At 38.4% G+C, this 18,257-nt stretch overlaps 1 protein-coding gene across 1 annotated transcript in view; it reads right to left on the bottom strand.

The window, feature by feature from the left end:
• Positions 1 to 15,293, bottom strand: part of LOC114704873 (P2Y purinoceptor 6-like) — a 41,590-nt gene extending 26,297 nt beyond the window's left edge. Inside the window, exon 1 of the mRNA XM_028886377.2 lies at positions 15,222 to 15,293. The gene's annotated coding sequence lies outside the window, so the exon portion shown is untranslated. The remainder of the gene's footprint in view (positions 1 to 15,221) is intronic.
• Between the last annotated feature and the right edge of the window lie 2,964 nt (positions 15,294 to 18,257).

Here is an 18,257-nt window from a genome sequence, read left to right as displayed (position 1 = left end):
CTTTGCTTCTTCCTATTCCCATGGAGTCTTCATTTATCATGGTATCTCTTTTCTTGTTCTCCCTCTCTGTTCTTGATCCAGCTGGGATCTCCCGCTCCCCTAAGCTCTCTTTCCCTCGACCCTTGCCCTTCATTACCCCCCCCTCATGTCCAGTTTGCTCATGTAGATTTCTCTGTCATTGGGTGATCCCTGTGTCTTTTTTAGGTTCCTCTTTTCTAGGTAGCCTCCCTAGAGTTGTGAGTAGCAGTCTAGTCATTCTTTGTTTTACATCTAGTATCCACCTATGAGTGAGTACATACCATGTTTGTCTTTCTGAGTCTGGGTTACCTCACTCAGGATGATTTTTTTCTAGATCCATCCATTTGCCTGGAAACCTCATGATATCATTGTTTTTCTCTGCTGAGTAGTACTCCATTGTGTATATGTGCCACATTTTATCTATCCATTCTTCAGTTGAAGGGCATCTAGGTTGTTTCCAGGTTCTGGATATTACAAATAATGCTGCTATGAACATAGCTGAGCATGTGCCATTGTGGTATGATTGAGCATTTCTTGGTTATTTTTTTTTTTTTTTTTTTTTTTTTTTTTTTTTTTTTTTTTTTGGCTTTTCTGTGTATTTGCGCTTTCCTAGACTGGTAGAGTGCTCGAACTAAGAGATCCGCCTGGCTCTGCTGAGTGCTATTAGGGGGAGAGGCTTGATTCCCAATTTTTTAAGAAAGCGCCATATTGATTTCCAGAGTGGCTGTACAAGCTTTCATCCCCACCAGCAGTGGAGGAGAGTTCCCCTTGCTCCACATCCTCTCCAGCATAAGCTGTCTTCAGTGTTTTTGATCTTAGCCATTCTGACAGGTGTAAGGTGGTATCTCAGAGTTGTTTTGATTTGCATTTCCCTGATGATTAGGGATGTTGAGCAATTCCTTAAATGTCTTTCAGCCATTTGAGCTTCCTCTGTTGAGAATTCTCTATTTACCTTTGTAGCCAATTTCTTAATTGAACTATTGGGCATTTTGATGTCTAATTTCTTGAGTTCTTTATATATTCTGGGTATCAGTCCTCTGTCAGATGTGGGGTTGGTGAAGACCTTTTCCCATTCTGTAGGCTGTCGTTTTGTCTTGTTGACTGTATCCTTTGCTCTACAAAAGCTTCTCAGTTTCAAGAGGTCCCATTGCTGCCGGGCGGTGGTGGTGCATGCCTTTAATCCCAGCACTCGGGAGGCAGAGGCAGGTGGATCTTTGTGAGTTCGAGGCCAGCCTGGTCTACAGTGCGAGATCCAGGAAAGGCGCAAAGCTACACAGACAAACCCTGTCTCGGGGGGAAAAAAAAAAGAGGTCCCATTGATTGATAGTTTCTCTCATTGTCTGTGCTATTGGTGTTATATTTAGGAAGTGATCTCCTGTGCCAATGTGGTTTTCTTTCTTTTATTTTTTTATTGGTGTTTTGGGACAGGGTCTCACTATGTAGCCCTGGATTTCCTGGAATTTGCTCTGTAGACCAGGCTGGCCTGGAACTCAGAAATCCACCTGCCTCTGACTCCCGAGTGCTGGGATTAAAGGCACGTGCCACCACCATTTGAGTGAAAAGGCAGCTTACACAGTAGGAAAAATGTTTTAACCAACTATACCTCTGATAGAGGGTTAATATCTTGAACACTGGTTCTCAGTCTGTGGGTCACAACCCCTAAAGGTCACCTAAGACCACTGGAAAACACATATTTTCTTATGGTCTTAGGAACTGAGACACTTCTCTATCAGTCTCCAGATAAATCTACCAACATGCAGATATGCCCACTTATGAATATCCAAGTACCCTTAGCTATATTAAAGAGTCACAGCAATAGAAAGTTTGGGAATCACTAATATAGAATATACAATGAACTAAAAAAATTAAAAATAGGGCCTGGAACTAAAGACAGTGTTCTCAAAAGATGAGATATAAATGGCTGAGAAACAGTTTTGAAAAATATTCAACATCCTTAACCATCAGCGACACTGTTTTAATTGGTTTTGTTTTCTTTAATATTTAGAAAGTTTGGGGCCTAGCTAAAAATATTTAATGTTGAAGATTTATCTATTTGATTAAAATTAGACTGAAATAAGATTTAATGAGAGATAGTAAGAAATAATTTCCATGTACTATCTCATTTTGTTCTCTTAATAATAATTCAGATTTCTCCATTAATTTGGTCATGATAACTACATACAGTTCTACTTTCTACTCGAATATTGCAGCATTGAAACTCCATCATAATTTAGACCAACAATAGTTATTATACTCACAAATGTTATTCAATGGCCATTATCCGCTAAAAATTAAGTCTGATAAATCTGAAAACTCAGGATCATGAATTTTTACCCCAATATCAATATCAAAATGATAATCCCTTATGTTATGCAATGAATTTATACCAACAATCTATTCCCCCAAAGGATTTCAAAGTGGCTATAATAATCTCTAATATTCCAAGGAAAATTTGCATGTAGGGTCTCATTTAATCTTTCATAGCACCAGTTACATGGAGTAGATATGACACCATAATTCATCATTTAAAAAAGTAAATTGTACCAAAGTTGTAAACTAACTTGCTCAGTGTTCCTCAGTTCATAAGTAGCAAGAGAAGTAAAGCCTTTTGGCTGTGTCTTGTCAACAGAGGGCTTCTTTCTGTGTACATTAAAGCTAAGAATAGACAAACAGTAGATTATACTACTTGAGTTTTACTGTTTGTAAATAGAAATAAAGAGTTCATTTGGAGCCTTTATTTTCATTATGAATATATACCACTTCATAAGTAAGATGCTAGCTAATATACAAATGACATCCTAAAGGTTTAAATCTCAAAATTATTAAAGTGATGTAAGAAAACACTCTAAGTTCATACACTCGACAAACACCTAAAAGCCTCTTGTACATGTGATTTGCTGTGCTAAGTTTGGAGGATAAATAAATCAGGAAGATATAATCCCTTAAGGAGCCCAAGTGAAGAGGCAGACAAACACTTTGCAACTGTTTTATTATGTTTACAACTAAGGATGAGATTGATTGGAAGCATGTGGCTAGACAGTGCAGACGAAGCAGAACATGAAGGATCTAGCTGAGCTACAAACTAAGACCTTTGAAACTACTCTGCAGAAAACGGTAACTTACTAAGAATTCCATGCATATTTTCAATTAATCCAATAAGAAGAGAAGTTTAAAAAATCATGTATAAATGTTAAGGCTACTATAAGAGACTGAATAAGAATTGGATGAGTCTTCATGAGGAAAGTAGCTAACTGGGGGTTAGAGGAAGCAAATAGTTTTGAGAAGAGATAGTTTGAGACAGAAGAAGGTAGAACTGAGATAAGCAGGGAATTACAAAAGAAAAACTAAAGGCAATTCCCTCAGGTTTCTGGTTTGCAGGATTTTAAGTTGGAGTAAACTTCTTTGACAGAGAAAATATAGGTAATGTGGTAAAGAGAAGAATCTGATAACTGAAAAAAAAAACTCCAGGAAACAATTATAGCAACATTATTTATGTTCACATTATTGTGTAACCCCACATTATTTCCAAATTTTTTCATCTCTCCCAATACAAATTGTATTCAGTAAACAACAACCCTTGTTCCCACCATTTCCCTGGTAGCTTCTAATCGACTTCTGCAGCCACAAAGTTGTCTACTATAGTTATTTCTCATACATAGAATCATAATATTTCAATCTGACTTATTTGAAGTAATATTTTAAGACCTGTTTATGGGATAAGTGAAATTGTACTTGATACCAGCCTGACAATCTGAGTTCAATACTCAGGCCCCACCAACATGTGGTGATCACACTTACCCACACCACACACACTATATATGGTATTTATTTGTTGTAACGTTAGAATTTTACTCATTTTTATGGCTTATGCAAGTTGCTCAGTCTGACATATATTATACTGTTATAAAATGTTGCTAAGAAAGAGGATGTTTGAGATCCTGTTTTCACTTATTTGGGGCATACCAATTCTGTGATTGTTGTTCATTTGTTTGCTTGTTTGTTTGCTTTAAGGAACCACAAAAATATTTCCAGAGTGGCTAAATGACTTTACATTGCCAGGAGTTTCTCTGTAGGACTAATTTTCACACCACATATTAATTATACAAAATGATGGATTTGGGGAATTTTGATACATGGATATAATATACTTTGATCATATTCATGCCATTGCCTTCTTTAGGCCTTCCCTCTAGTCCCCTCCCTAATAATACCTTTCAGCCTTTAAGTCTTTATTTACATCTTGATTCCACGTGTGAGAAAAAATGTGGAGTACTTATTTTTTCTGAGTTTTTATTATTTTACTCATTATGATGATTGCCTGTTGTGTCCATTTTCCTGAAAATTATATAATCTTACTCTTCTTCATGGCTGAATAAAACTTCATTGTGCTTATATACCACATTTTCCCTACTAGTCACTGATGGGCATCTATACTGGCAGCATATTTTAGCTATTGTGAAAAGTGCTGCAATAAATATGGGTGTGCAGAATGAAAGTTTATGCAACCAAAAAGAATAATAAAATCATGACAATTGAAGGAAAATAGATAAAATAGATAAAATTGGAAATTATTACCATAAGTGATAGAAGCTAAACTCAGAAAGACAAATATCATGTTTTTCTCTCCTATGTGGAACCTATATTTAAAATTATATATATGAAGGCTGGAGAGATGACTCAGTGGTTAAGAGTATATATTACTCTTGCAGAAGACCCAAGTTGGTTCCCAGGACCCATGTCAGGTGGCTCACAACTGCCTGTAAATCCACATCTAAGGGGAATCCAATGCCTTTGGCCTCTGTAGGTACCTGAACTCATGCACACACACATACACACAATCGTTTAAAATCATATGTGTATGTATGCTTATATATGTATGTTTGTAGGCCATGAAACTAGGGAGAGGATCATGAGGGGTGGTAAGAAATAGAGCAATGGGATACATGTAATAGTAAAGCAGAATAGGAACTAACTAGGGGAAGAATGGGAATCATCTAAGGGGCATAATAGTACAGGGGAGGATTTTTGGGGAGGGGAATGAATGAGAACAAAGTATAATAATAAATATGCATGAAGATGCCATGATAAAACCCATTTCTTTGCTTTTGTGGAGTTTTGTTTGTTTGGTTCTTGTTATTGTTGTTTAACATTTTAGTTTTAAGATTATATTTATTGGGGTTGTGCGCACGCTTTAATCCAGCACTCGGAGCAGAGCAGTGGATCGCTGTGAGTTCGAGCCACTGGCTACAAGTAGCTCCAAAAGCGCAAAGACACAAGAAACTGTTCGAAAAAAAAAAAAAAAAAGATTATAATTTATTTATAACACTGTTCCTTTCCCTTTCATCCCTCCAAATCCTCCCATATACCCATTCTCCTTCAAATTTATGGCCTTTTTTTTTTTTTACTAATTGTTATTGCATGCATCCTTGTTATTGCATTATATTTTTATGTACACATATTCCTAAATATAAGCTGTTGACTATATACAATATTACCTGTGTGTGTGTTTTCAGAGCTGACCATTTGGCATTGTACAATCAATTTGTGTGTTCTTCCCTAAGGAAGACTATCTCTCCTGTTCCCAGCTTTCCATGGATGCTTATAGTTCTTCGTGTTGGGATGAGGCCTCATGAACTTTTCTCTGTCCAGTTTAGCATGTTCTTTGGTGTCATCTGTGTTCAGCTCATGTTTGGTTTCACTGGTTCATTGGGTTGATAGTCATATTGGTTAGGCTTTATGGATACAGATTCTGGTGTTACTAAGAGACATAATATCACAGCAGACTCCCTCTTCCTCTGGCTTTTACAGTCTTTCCACCCCCTGTCCCATGGCGTTCCCTGAACTTTAGGTGTAAGAGTGTTTGTAGATGTTCCATTGGGACTTGGTTCCACAACTCTGTAGTTTGGTTGGTTGTGGTAATGATCTCCATCTATTTCATCCAGAAACTTTCCTTGATGGGGGTGGAGGACTACACTTAACTGTGGGAATAGGGGTAAATCATTATAGATTGTGTTGATTTAATAAATTAATGGTTGTAAATTTGCCTTTAATAATTATGATTTCATTAGCACTGAGCAGCTGGCTAAATTTCCAGTATCAAGCATCATACCTCTCTTTTTGCATTGGTCTAAAGTCCAATTAGAGCTGTTGGTTACCACCAAAGTATGTGTGCCAGTACTGCATCCTTAGTGTTATTGTGCCATGCTGGTTGTTGATGTGGAACATAGGTGTCATAGCTGTATAGGGCTTTTGGTTACTTTCCTCCTTTGGAAACTTGTATGATGCCTTCTAGTTCTCAGGGAAGGTACATGCAAGTCAGTTCCAGCCTAGGGGCCTCAGGGCCTTGTTCCTGAAGTGCATGGAATCTTCAGCAATAGGGATTTAACCTTCTATCTCTGGTCGGTAACCAAAGGCAGTAGAATAGGCTGTATGTGTACAGATATATCTATTGTATGCTGACCTTGAGTTCTTTTTTTGAATTTTATAGTTTTATTTTATTTTTTATGTGTACAAGTGGTTTTGCTGCATGTATATGTGTGCCTGATGTGTGCATATGCATTCCTTGAGGCTGCAGAGGCCAGAAGAGGCTATTGGATCCCCTGAAAGTAGAATTATGGATGATTGTGAACCACCATATGAATCTGAACTCAGGTCCTATGAAAGAGCAATAAGTGCTCTTAATCACTGAATCATCTCCAGCCCTAGCCCTTGATTTTTATAGGTGCATCCCCAGGAGAGGTGTAGTGGGATCATATAGTTTTGTTCTCAATTTTTTGAGAAACCTCCATAATAATTTATAAAGTGCATAGTCTAATGTATAAAACTAACATTGTAGATTTACTTTCTTTCCTGTATCCTCATCAACCTTTCTCAATTTTTTCTTTCTTTACAAATGCCACCTCACACCTACTTAAGGTGGTAATTTGACCTGAGTGTCTATGTACCCCTAAGATTCATATAATGAAATTTTATCCATAATGCGACAGTATTTTTTGAGACCGGGTCTCACTATGTGGCTCTGGCTGTCCTGAAACTCTCTGTGTAGACCAGGCTGGCCTCAAAATCACAGAGATCTGTCTGCCTCTGCAACCCAAATGCTGGAATTTAAGATGTGAACCATGATACAGAGTTCCAATGCAATAGTATTAAGAGATGGGCACTTAGGAGGTGATTGGGTCATAAAGGCATGGGCCCCAATCTCCTCCTAAGGAGGCATGAAGGCAAAATCTGTATGAATGGGATTAGAACCCATTTATTTATTTATTTATTTATTTATTTATTTATTCATCTATTTATTTATTTATTTTACAATCTGATCCTCCCAGTCCCTTCCCCACCCCACCCCACCCTGTCCTCATCCCTAATCCATATCTTCTCCGTTTCTGTTCAAGGAATGGCAGGCCTGCCATGGATATCAACAAAATATGCCATATCAAGTTGTAGTAGGACTAAGCATTTTAAGAGGCTACAGGAAGTTTACCTAGTGTGTATAACATGTGAAGCACCATATGTGAGGAACGGGCCTTCACCAGACACTGACGCCATGGTGTCTTTATCTTGGACTTCACAGCCTCCGGAATGATGAGAAAGTAATTTGCACATGTTACAAATTACCCAGATTTAAGTATTTAAGTATCTGTTATTGCAATGCAGATGAACAAAGGCAGATGGTGTGTGTGTGTGTGTATGCAACAAGTTTTGTTGAAGGTATATAGAAATTGGTTTCTTCCTTCATGTCTGGTGGAAACACAACAAACTGTTCAAAATAGTTTGTAGGGGTGGAGAGAGAGCTCAGTGGTTAAGAGTGCTCACTACTCTTGTAGAAGACCTGAGTTCAATCCCTTTCACCACATTAGGCACAACAGACTATACCTCCATCTTCAAGGGGATTCAACACCTTTTTTTGGCCTCCACAGCTGACTGTATCCCCTTGAATGTACTTCCACACAGACACACATACATGTAATTTTTTAAAAACCAATTTTTTTCTTTCTCTTTTCTGACATATGTCCTCATTATCTCACTATGTTGTACTGGCTAGAGTGGAACTCTACATGTAAACCAGGTTGGCCTCAAATTCACAGAGATCCACCTCTAGAGTATTGAGATTAAGGGTGTGCACAATCACCCCTGACTAAATAAATCTTTTCTTAAAAAGCATAAAATTACCCAGGAATTCCACTCCAAGGTATTCCCAAAGTACAGTACATGTTTTTAGTTAAAATAAAATTTATGTAATAAAAATGAAGCTATACAATTAAATATAAACTAAAACTCAAAATTATAACCATAAGTATACTCCAGAAAATCAGCTTTAGGGGGTGGTCATTGAGGCAACTTGATGTTCTCATAGTAGGCTGGTAAATGGTACAAACTATTTGAAGAAAGAACAAAAAAGAACTGAAGCAGAAAACCAAGATAAATGGTGTAGGGGCTGTATAACATCTTTTCACCTCTCATTTTGTAACCCATGTAATGAAGAAATGAGATTAAGTCTGGAATTTAAAACATCCAGCTAGTATCCTCAGCTGTTCCACAAAGAGTGTCACTCTGAATCATTGTCAGACTAAATCAATTCCCTGTCTTGTTCTTACATAAGTAAATAAGAGCTAATAGCAATTACCTAGTCACAGTGTTGTTAAAAGAATCAAGTTAGGTTATATTCATTTCAGCCACTGTAAATTTCAAATGTGCAATGCAAATATAAAGGATTTTTCTTATCACACAGGACATCTGTTACTAGGGAGTTTGTAAAATATCCCCATGATGTTTTCATTCAACTCAATGCATGAAAATCTATATTTATACTTTAATAGAATGTCAAGAAATATGATGATGTCACTGTTGCCTCAATAAGAGAATTTCTAACCAAATATATAATGGCACATTATGATGTGTTTTAAATGTCCAAGAAGCAAAGGAGTAATTCAACATATGGTGTTAGGTGCCAAATGGCAAAAATGGAGCTGTTTCCTTCAGCTTAGCAACACAGTGTTATTCTACTTGGTTTCTAGGACACACATACTTTAGGTCTGAATGCTTAAGAGTCCAATTAGCACATGGAATTTAACTAGAGACATATGACCAACTGATCTGGCAATACATTTTCAGTTTTTCCTCCACACAATAATCTGAATGAGGATATTTAATACCATGGATAAAAATATTTAATACAATGTAAACCTCTTTATATTTTCTTTGCTCTTTGGCCCCATTTTTTAGAGAGCCAAAATTGAAAAATTTCAAGTATGCCTTTCTGACCAATGCCCAGTTCTTTGGCATCATCTCTCCCCACACTGTCTCATCCCCTGCCACCAAGAACTCATCTGCTTCCCAGTGCCCCCATGACACTTCTATTTATATAATGCTTTGAGTGGAGGATGCAGTATGCTGGCAGGCTGACATAGGATCAAAGTCAGTTAAAGCAGGGATCTTTTTAGGGTCAGGAAGATAACAGGACTGTGTGAAAGGAGCCTTTTAAAGAAATTTGGCTGCTTGACTGAAGAATTCAGGTGTGAATTTGTAAATTTCTGTTGTAATTTCACTTCGAATTTTGTTTCAATTAAATTAGAAAAATAGAACTTAGTTCATTTTATAAGAGAGACAAACTGGGGATTGAAGACACAGAAATATTTTAATGTCCAAGTTCAAGTACATTTGTCACACATTTACTGATAGTTCCAGTTATACTGAGCCAAAAGCTTTGTGAGCAAATGAACCATTTCTACACATAAAATAACTAATGTGATTTTAATACTACCCCATCAAGCATTTCTGGAATTACTTTGCTACTTCTGGATCTCCCTCTATCTGTTCATGCAAGAGTGGGCACTGTGAACTCTAAAGTGATATTTATATCTGATGCCCTCACTTGTTCACACTGCCCAGTTCCCAGATTGAAGGAAGCAAGCATATGTGCCAAGAGCTCTCAACAAGTACTGGATAACATTTCTTCACAGAAGAAAAATAGAGAGACAACTGCCTTTGAAAAGTAATTTCTAGAAACCCAATATAACAGGTGGTGCCTGTCTTTGAGCTAGGCATGGAGGTGGAGGCTGTGTTGACCTGAGTAGCTCTTGGAACTGGCAACTCCAGCTGAAAATGGAATGGGGTGGAGAATGAGAAGGGATGTGCAAGCTTAAGCAAGAAGGCAAAGACAGCACATTTATAGGAAACCACAGTGTGTTCCTATATAGATTTAACATGTATAGTTAAGGGAAGACCATTGACTTTTTTGATCTTGCAAGATGACCTCGTAATACAAACTATTTGAAGTAGCAAAGGCCTTGGAGAAATCCACACTAAGGAAGTGGATTTTGAACAAGATGGTGTCAAGAACACAAAGACTTCCTGGCAAATAGAGAATCTGGAAGATGAAAGAGAAATGTAGCACCAACACATTATCATAAAAAGCACTGGAATACAACCAAGACCATTATCTAGAAAGCATGATAATTATCATTTATTCATCTCTAGCTAAATTCAATAAACTAGTCAATTCTAGTACTAATGCTCATGGTTAATAATAGCTTCTTATTAATAAATAGCTATAATTATTAACAACAGTACTTACCTCATAAGTTTAATACAATAAATAATACTAATAATATATCTTCAAATGCATAGTGTATTAATTCAAGTAAGTTTATGTTTAAAGTGGTAGAATTAAAAAGTCTAAACAAATGCACATGCTATTGCATAAAGGAGGAGTCTTCAGAAGCCCTCATCTATGGAAGATGAGCAGATACCTCTGGAAAACATATCATAATTATACTACCCATTTTCTGTAACTTTAGTTTTCATAGTGAGGTGAGTCTGGGAAAATAAGCTTGGAAAAAAAATCAAAAGTGCTCCAAGAGAAACTAACTTCTGGAATAATAAAGACCCTACAAAACCAGTTCCTCTATAAAAGCAAAAAAAGAACACTTGAAAAAAGTGTCAAATGTAACTATTCAGAATTTGGGAAATTTCCTAAAGACTTAAAGCAATCTAAGGGAGCAATAAAATAATACTACTAAGAACAGCATGCATTGGGTAGCCTGTTTACATGCCCCTCTTCCTAACTTTGAAGAAACCCTGAAGAACCAAGAACCCATGGTTGACATGGAAGCCTGCAGCCTAACAGGCAACAAAAGGTATGGGATGGATTTTTAAGATCAGGAATGTCATGTCTTCACAAAATAGCCACTCTGCAATCTATTTAGAGGTGCTATAGGAACTCAAAATTCCTGCAAACCAGAATTTGTTTGGAGTGAATCACTTTTTCATGAGGGCATTTACTGAAGCCGATTGTGGCAAATATCTAACATTGTAGCTGGTTGATTCAGTGATAACATTTGGAGCAGAGAGGAAACAGAATAAAGTACTTTTAATGAAAGGTAGGTTTGAAAAACTGGTGATAGGGAATTAGCACAAGACGTCAACCAATCAATATCATTTGGTGCTTTCTCCACACTGGTATACCAGGTTGAATAGCTCTTTATGCTCCCTTCAGGAAATAAATCAGGTACGGGACCATGGTGCTTGCTACTAGTATAAGAAAATGCAATATCCCATTGAAGAAAAAGAAAAAAAAAAAAAACAAAGAGTTGCCTATATCTTCCCTTCCCCAACTACCAGCAACTGTTGGCACAGAAAGGAGCACCTCTTGCTTTTGAGGAGAGAATTATGATAGGCTTGGAATCCAGTATCATTCCAGGCACAGTGAAACACAGTGTTGGGTAATGCCCATGAATCCTATGAAGAGATCATCACCTGTGAACTGAGCCACTGTAACTAGCCAAGATCAAGTGTTTGGCTCCAATAACGAATGACAGACCAAGAAGCAGGACTCCATATGAAGTTCAGTATTATTCTTTCCAGGTCTGTGAAGAATTGTGTTGGTATTTTGATGGGGATTGCATTGAATCTGTAGATTGCTTTTGGTAAAATTGCCATTTTTACTATGTTAGTCCTGCCTATCCATGAACATGGGAGATCTTTCCATTTTCTGAAATCTTCTTCAATTTCTTTTTTCAGGGACTTAAAGTTCTTGTCATATAGGTCCTTCACTTGCTTGGTTAGTGTTACCCCAAGGTATTTTATGTCATTTGTGGCTATTGTAAAGGGTGATGTATCTCTGATTTCCTTCTCAGCCTCTTTGTCCATTGTATATAGGAGGGCTACTGATTTTTTTGAGTTGATCTTATATCCTGCTATGTTGCTGAAGGTGTTTATAAGCTGTACCAGTTCCTTGGTGGAATCTTTGGGGTCACTCAAGTATACTATCATGTCATCTGCAAATAGGGAAAGCTTGACTTTTTCCTTTCCAATTTGTATCCCCTTAATCTCCCAGGATAGCCAAAAGAATCCTGTACAATAAAACAACCTCTGGAGGCATCACAATCCCTGACTTCAAGCTCTACTATAGAGCTACAGTAATAAAAACAGCCTGGTACTGGCATAAAAACCAACATGTGGACCAATGGAATCGAATTGAAGACCCTGACATTAATCCGCACACCTATTAACATATAATTTTTGACAAAGAAGTCAAGTGTACAATGGAAAAAGAAAGCATCTTCAACAAATGGTGCTGGCATAACTGGATATCAACGTGTAGAAGGCTACAAATAAATCCATATCTGTCACCGTGCACAAAACTTAAGTCCAAGTAGATCAAGGACCTCAACATAAATCCAGCTACTCTGAACCTGCTAGAAGAGAAAGTAGGAAGTAGTCTTAAACGCATTGGCATAAGAGATCACTTCCTAAATATAACACCAGTAGCACAGACACTGAGAGAAACAATCAATCAATGGGACCTCTTGAAACTGAGAAGCTTTTGTAAAGCAAAGGATACAGTCAACAAGGCAAAGCGACAGCCTACAGAATGGGAAAAAATCTTCACCAACCCCACATCTGACAGAGGACTGATATCCAGAATATATAAGGAACTCAAGAAATTAGACATCAAAATGCCCAACAGTCCAATTAAGAAATGGGCTATAGAACTAAACAGAGAATTCTCAACAGAGGAAACTCAAATGGCTGAAAGACATTTAAGGAATTGCTCAACATCCCTAATCATCAGGAAAATGCAAATCAAAACAACTCTGAGATACCACCTTACACCTGTCAGAATGGCTAAGATCAAAAACACTGAAGACAGCTTATGCTGGGGAGGATGTGGAGCAAGGGGAACTCTCCTCCACTGCTGGTGGGAATGTAAGCTTGTACAGCCAGCCACTCTGGAAATCAATATGGCGCTTTCTTAGAAAATTAGGAATCAATCTCCCCCAAGACCCAGCTATACCACTCTTGGGCATATACCCAAGGAATGTTCAATCATACCACAAGAGCACTTGCTCAGCTATGTTTATATCAGCATTGTTTGTAATATCCAGAACTTGGAAACAACCTAGATGCCCTTCAACTGAAGAATGGATAAATAAAATGTGGTACATATACACCATGGAATACTACTCAGCAGAGAAAAACAATGACATCATGAGGTTTCCAGGCAAATGGATGGATCTAGAAAAAAATCATCCTGAGTGAGGTTACCCAGACTCAGAAAGACAAACATGGTATGTACTCACTCATAGGAGGATACTAGATGTGGAACAAGGATGACTCACATAACTAGGGAGGCTACCTGGAAAACAGGACCCCAAGAAAGACACGGGGATCACCCAATGATGGAGAAATGGATGAGATCTACATGAACAACCTGGACATGAGTGGGAGTAATGAAGGAAAGAGAGCCTGTGGGAGCAGGAGATCCCAGATGGATCAAGAACAGAGAGGGAGAACAAGGAATAGGAGACCATGGTAAATGAAGACCACATGAGAATAGGAAGAAGCAAAGAGCTAGAGAGGACCACAGAAATCCACAAAGATACCCCCATAATAGACTGCTGGCAATGGTCGAGAGACAGCCTGAACTGACCTACTCTGGTGATGGGATGGCCAAACACCCTAATTGTCGTGCTAGAAACCCCATCCAATGACTGAGGAATCTGGATGCAGAGATCCACAGCTAGGCCCCGGGTAGAGTTCCAGGAGTCCAATTAGCGAGAAAGAGAAGGGTTTATATGACCGAGAATTGTTGAGACCAATGGGACCTGGTCCTGTGCTCATTGCATGAGTTGGCTGTTTGAAACCTGGGGCTTATGCAGGGTCGCTTGGCTAGGCCTGGGAGGAGGGGACTGGACCTGCCTGGACTGAGTCTACCAGGTTCATCTCAGTCCTCAGGGGAGTCTTTGCCCTGGAGGAAGTGGGAATTGGGGGTGGAATGGGGTGAAGGGGAGGGAGGCGGGAGGGGGGAGAACAAGGGAATCCATGGCTGATATATAGAACTGAATTGTATTGTAAAATAAAATTAAAAAAGAAGCAGGACTCCTCCCACTTAAGGGCAGAGCACAAAATATAGTGCAGGCCTCTTTCTCTGAGCACAGTGCCAGGCTGCCATGGTGACAATAAGCAACGACCAAAACCTGAACTTACCACATATAGGCCAGAACTCAGATAGACCTGTCAGACAGGCTCCAGCAGGAGGAGGAGGAGACCTATGTACTTTGGACTAGAACCAAGTTTCAGCCGTATCAGTTCCAGCCTCAGAATGAGCTGCCCTCTTCGTAACACTGTACAAGGTCCTGTAGCTGTGAGACTCAGGTGCGACACAGCTCAGCACAGCTAGCATAACACGTATCTGGTTGCAATGTTCTTGATCCATTAGTCCAATTCAACTATAGAAAGCCCATAGCAGCAAGAAGATTGGTCTAAATTTAGTCTTACTCTGGTTGGGGGCAAGAAAGGGCTGCAGGCCCAGACCACGACATAGTTTGGTGGCCAAAGGTGTAACTTGTAAGCCTACAGCTGATTCACCCTTGATGACTCTGCGGGCAAAAATCTGTATTATCTGACCACAGAACAAAGCACCTGGCTGATCCCAGCTCTGCAGAGAGGCTTCTGGGGCTCCTCTTTCTATTTTATTCACTTATTCTGAATAATACAATAGTGTAGTTGGAACAAATGTGATCACAGATTTCCCTCTAGTACTGAACCGATAAAAATAATCCCAAATGAAACTCATAACATATCAGGGCCAGGGTATCATCCAGTGCTGAAAAGATGAAAGTGACTATAGTCACAGAAAATAAGGAGAATCTTTGTAAAGAAGGGCACAAATTCAGCTTATGAATACTAGAATAAATAAATACCTGATCTTCAACTGTCCAGATGACAACCCATGCTGGCAAACATGAAAAGATTTCAAGAAACTGTGACTCCACCTAATAAAACAACATAAGGTACAAGGCACTATTAGATCATAATCAGTATGGGAAAACTTCCAGAGAATTTTGAGCAGCCATTTCAAAGAAATTCAATGGGTTTCCAGAAAACATGACCATTTTATTACTTTACCAAAAAAAATTCACAGAAAGACAGAAGAAAGTTCAAAAAATAAATGTAAACTCCTTAGGTTGAAAAATAGATTCATATAAATTAAAGTACCCTCTGCCCTCAAAGCTCAGGTGTAGATGAATTTCTAAATGGTTTTATTAAATAAAAAACATGGAGCCAAATATAGGGGTGAAAGCCTTAGATCAGGGAAATAGGGAAAGCCACCAGGCAACCTTACCTCACCAACTCTGCAGCTTCTAAATGCGAGTTACTTGCTGTCTACCCACACCTTTATTGCCTTGCTGTTCTGCCCTCTCATTGGCTCTTAGCCCAGCAACCTTATTTCCTCTTCCTACACAGCTTTGTCACTTTCTGTCTATCTGTACCTCCAGGCCTCTATGGTTGGTACTGGGATTAAAGGTATGTGTCACCATGCTTGGCTCTGTTCCCTAGTGTAGCCTTGAACACACAGAGATCTTGTCTGCTAAGGGATTAAGGGTGTATGCTGCTTGGCTTCTTGTTTACTTAAAATGCCTGGCCTTTTCCCCTTGATCTTCAGGCAAGCTTTATTTATTAACATTCAAATAAAATATCACCACATTTCCCCTTTTTTGTCTAATTAAATACAATAAAATTTTAAAACGTTCATTCCAACTGGAGAGAGAGGAAGGAGAAAGGCAGAGATGGGAGATGCTGTTAGCTGCTGCCAGGAGAAGCAAGATGCAAAGTACCCATAAGCCACAAGCCATGTGGAAAAGTATATATTTGTAGAAATAGGTTAATTTAGGATATAAGAACAAGAAGCCTGAGCCATTAGGCCACATAGTTTGAAAATAATGTAAGCCTCTGTGTGTTTATTTGGGTCTGAGTGGCTGTGGACTGGGCAGGACACAGAAAAACTTCAGCTACACTCAGAGATCTATGTGGGAGTGGAGGTAGAAGATTCTAAGAGCCCGAGGCAATGGATGGCTCCAAGGAAACACTGTCCTCCTTACACGACAGGACTGATTGATATACATAGAACTTAAAGAGACTGTGACAGCATGCACAAGAACTGTGCAAGTTCAAATCAATCAGATCACTTGTACCCTGATATTACAAACTACTCTGTTGCTCTCACATCTCCTATGCCAGCAATGGTTTCCTTTAACTTTCCTGCTTTCTACAGTTACTCCAATGTATGTACTCACAAGAACATGCAACATTTGTCTTTCTGAATCGGGGTTATCTCCATCAGTATGATTGTTTTTTCTAGCTCCATCCATATACCTGCAAATTCATTATTTTATATTTCTTTACAGCTGAATAAAATTCCACAGTGTATGTGTCACATTTTCATTGTGCCTTTGTCAGTTGAAGGACATTTACGCTGTTTCATTTCCTAGCAATTGTAAATAGGGCAGCAGTGAACCTGACTGAGTGAGTTATCTGTGGAGTAGGATGTCAAGTCCTTTGGGCATATACCAAGGAGTGGTGTAGCTTGGTCATATGGTAGGTTTATGTTTAGCTTTTTGAGAATTTACCAAACTGATTTCCAGAGTGGCTGCTCTAGTTTGCACTCCTCCAGCATTTCTTGTCAATTGTTCTGTTGGTCTTTGCCATTCTGAATGGAATGAGGGAAAATCTCAGAGTTGGTTTCATTTGTGATTCCCTAATTTCTAGAGATAATGAACATTTTTTAAACTGTTTCTTACTCCTTTCTTTTTCTTTTTCTTTTTTTTTTTTTTTTTTTGTTGTTGTTGTTTTTCGAGACAGGGTTTCTCTGTGTAGCTTTGCGCCTTTCCTGGAACTCACTTGGTAGCCCAGGTTGGCCTCGAACTCACAAAGATCTGCCTGCCTCTGCCTCCCGAGTGCTGGGATTAAAGGCGTGCGCCACCACCGCCCGGCTCTTTTTCTTCTTTTGAGAACTCCTGAGGCCCATTTTTTAAAGGGTCATTTGTTTTTTAGATTCTTTGGGTTTTATTTTTTTAATTGTTTATATATTCTGGGTATTAAGCCTCTGTCAAATGTATAGCTGGCAAAGATTCTCTTCTATTCTGTGAGCTTCCTCTTCACCCGGTTGGTTGACTTTTTTTTTTTTTAAGCTATGTAGAAACTTTTTCGTTTTAGGAAGCCTCACTTCTCAATTGTTGGCCTTAATTCTTGAACAAATAGAATTCTATTCATAATGTGTTTTCCTACACCTTTATCATGTATGGTACTGCCTATATTTTCTTTTTATTATATCTTTATTATTTGAAACAATTTTTAATTTAAATATATTTTGACTATATTTTTTCCCTCCACCAAGTCCTTCCAGACCCTCTCCCCCTCCCAACCCACCCAACTTTAAGTTCTTTTTTTTAACAAACAAAGAAAAACCCAATATAACCACCACCACCCCAAAAAAACAAAAAACAAAATAAAACTATACCCAAGACAAAATCCCTGTAACCAAATAAAAGCACATGCAAAAAAATCTGTGGAGGCCATCATATGTTAGTCAACTACTGCTGAACATGAGGCCTGTCTTATAGTATTTGATATGCCTAGTATCACTCTATTGGAGAAAACTGATTTTTCCCTCTCCCAACAGGTACAAGTGACAGTTCAGTTGTTAACCATTACTCTAGTAGCTGGTTTTCATTCATTCATTCATTTTTTTAAAATATTACAAAAGAAAATGTAATAAGATAAAACAAAAACTTTTACAAAAAGTTGGACAAGACAAACCAACAGAAGGAAAAGAGCCCAAGTGAGGGGATAAGAATCAGAGACCTACTCATTCACACACTCCAGAATCCCATAAAAACACTAAACTGGCTGGATACTATATATACACAGAAGACTGGTGAAGATCCATTCAGGCCCTG

The sequence above is a fragment of the Peromyscus leucopus genome, chromosome X (assembly GCF_004664715.2).
Source record: "Peromyscus leucopus breed LL Stock chromosome X, UCI_PerLeu_2.1, whole genome shotgun sequence".
Lineage (NCBI taxonomy): Eukaryota > Metazoa > Chordata > Mammalia > Rodentia > Cricetidae > Peromyscus > Peromyscus leucopus.
The sequence above is the reverse complement of the archived record's forward strand: the minus strand, read 5'-3'. Positions and strand labels throughout refer to the sequence as shown.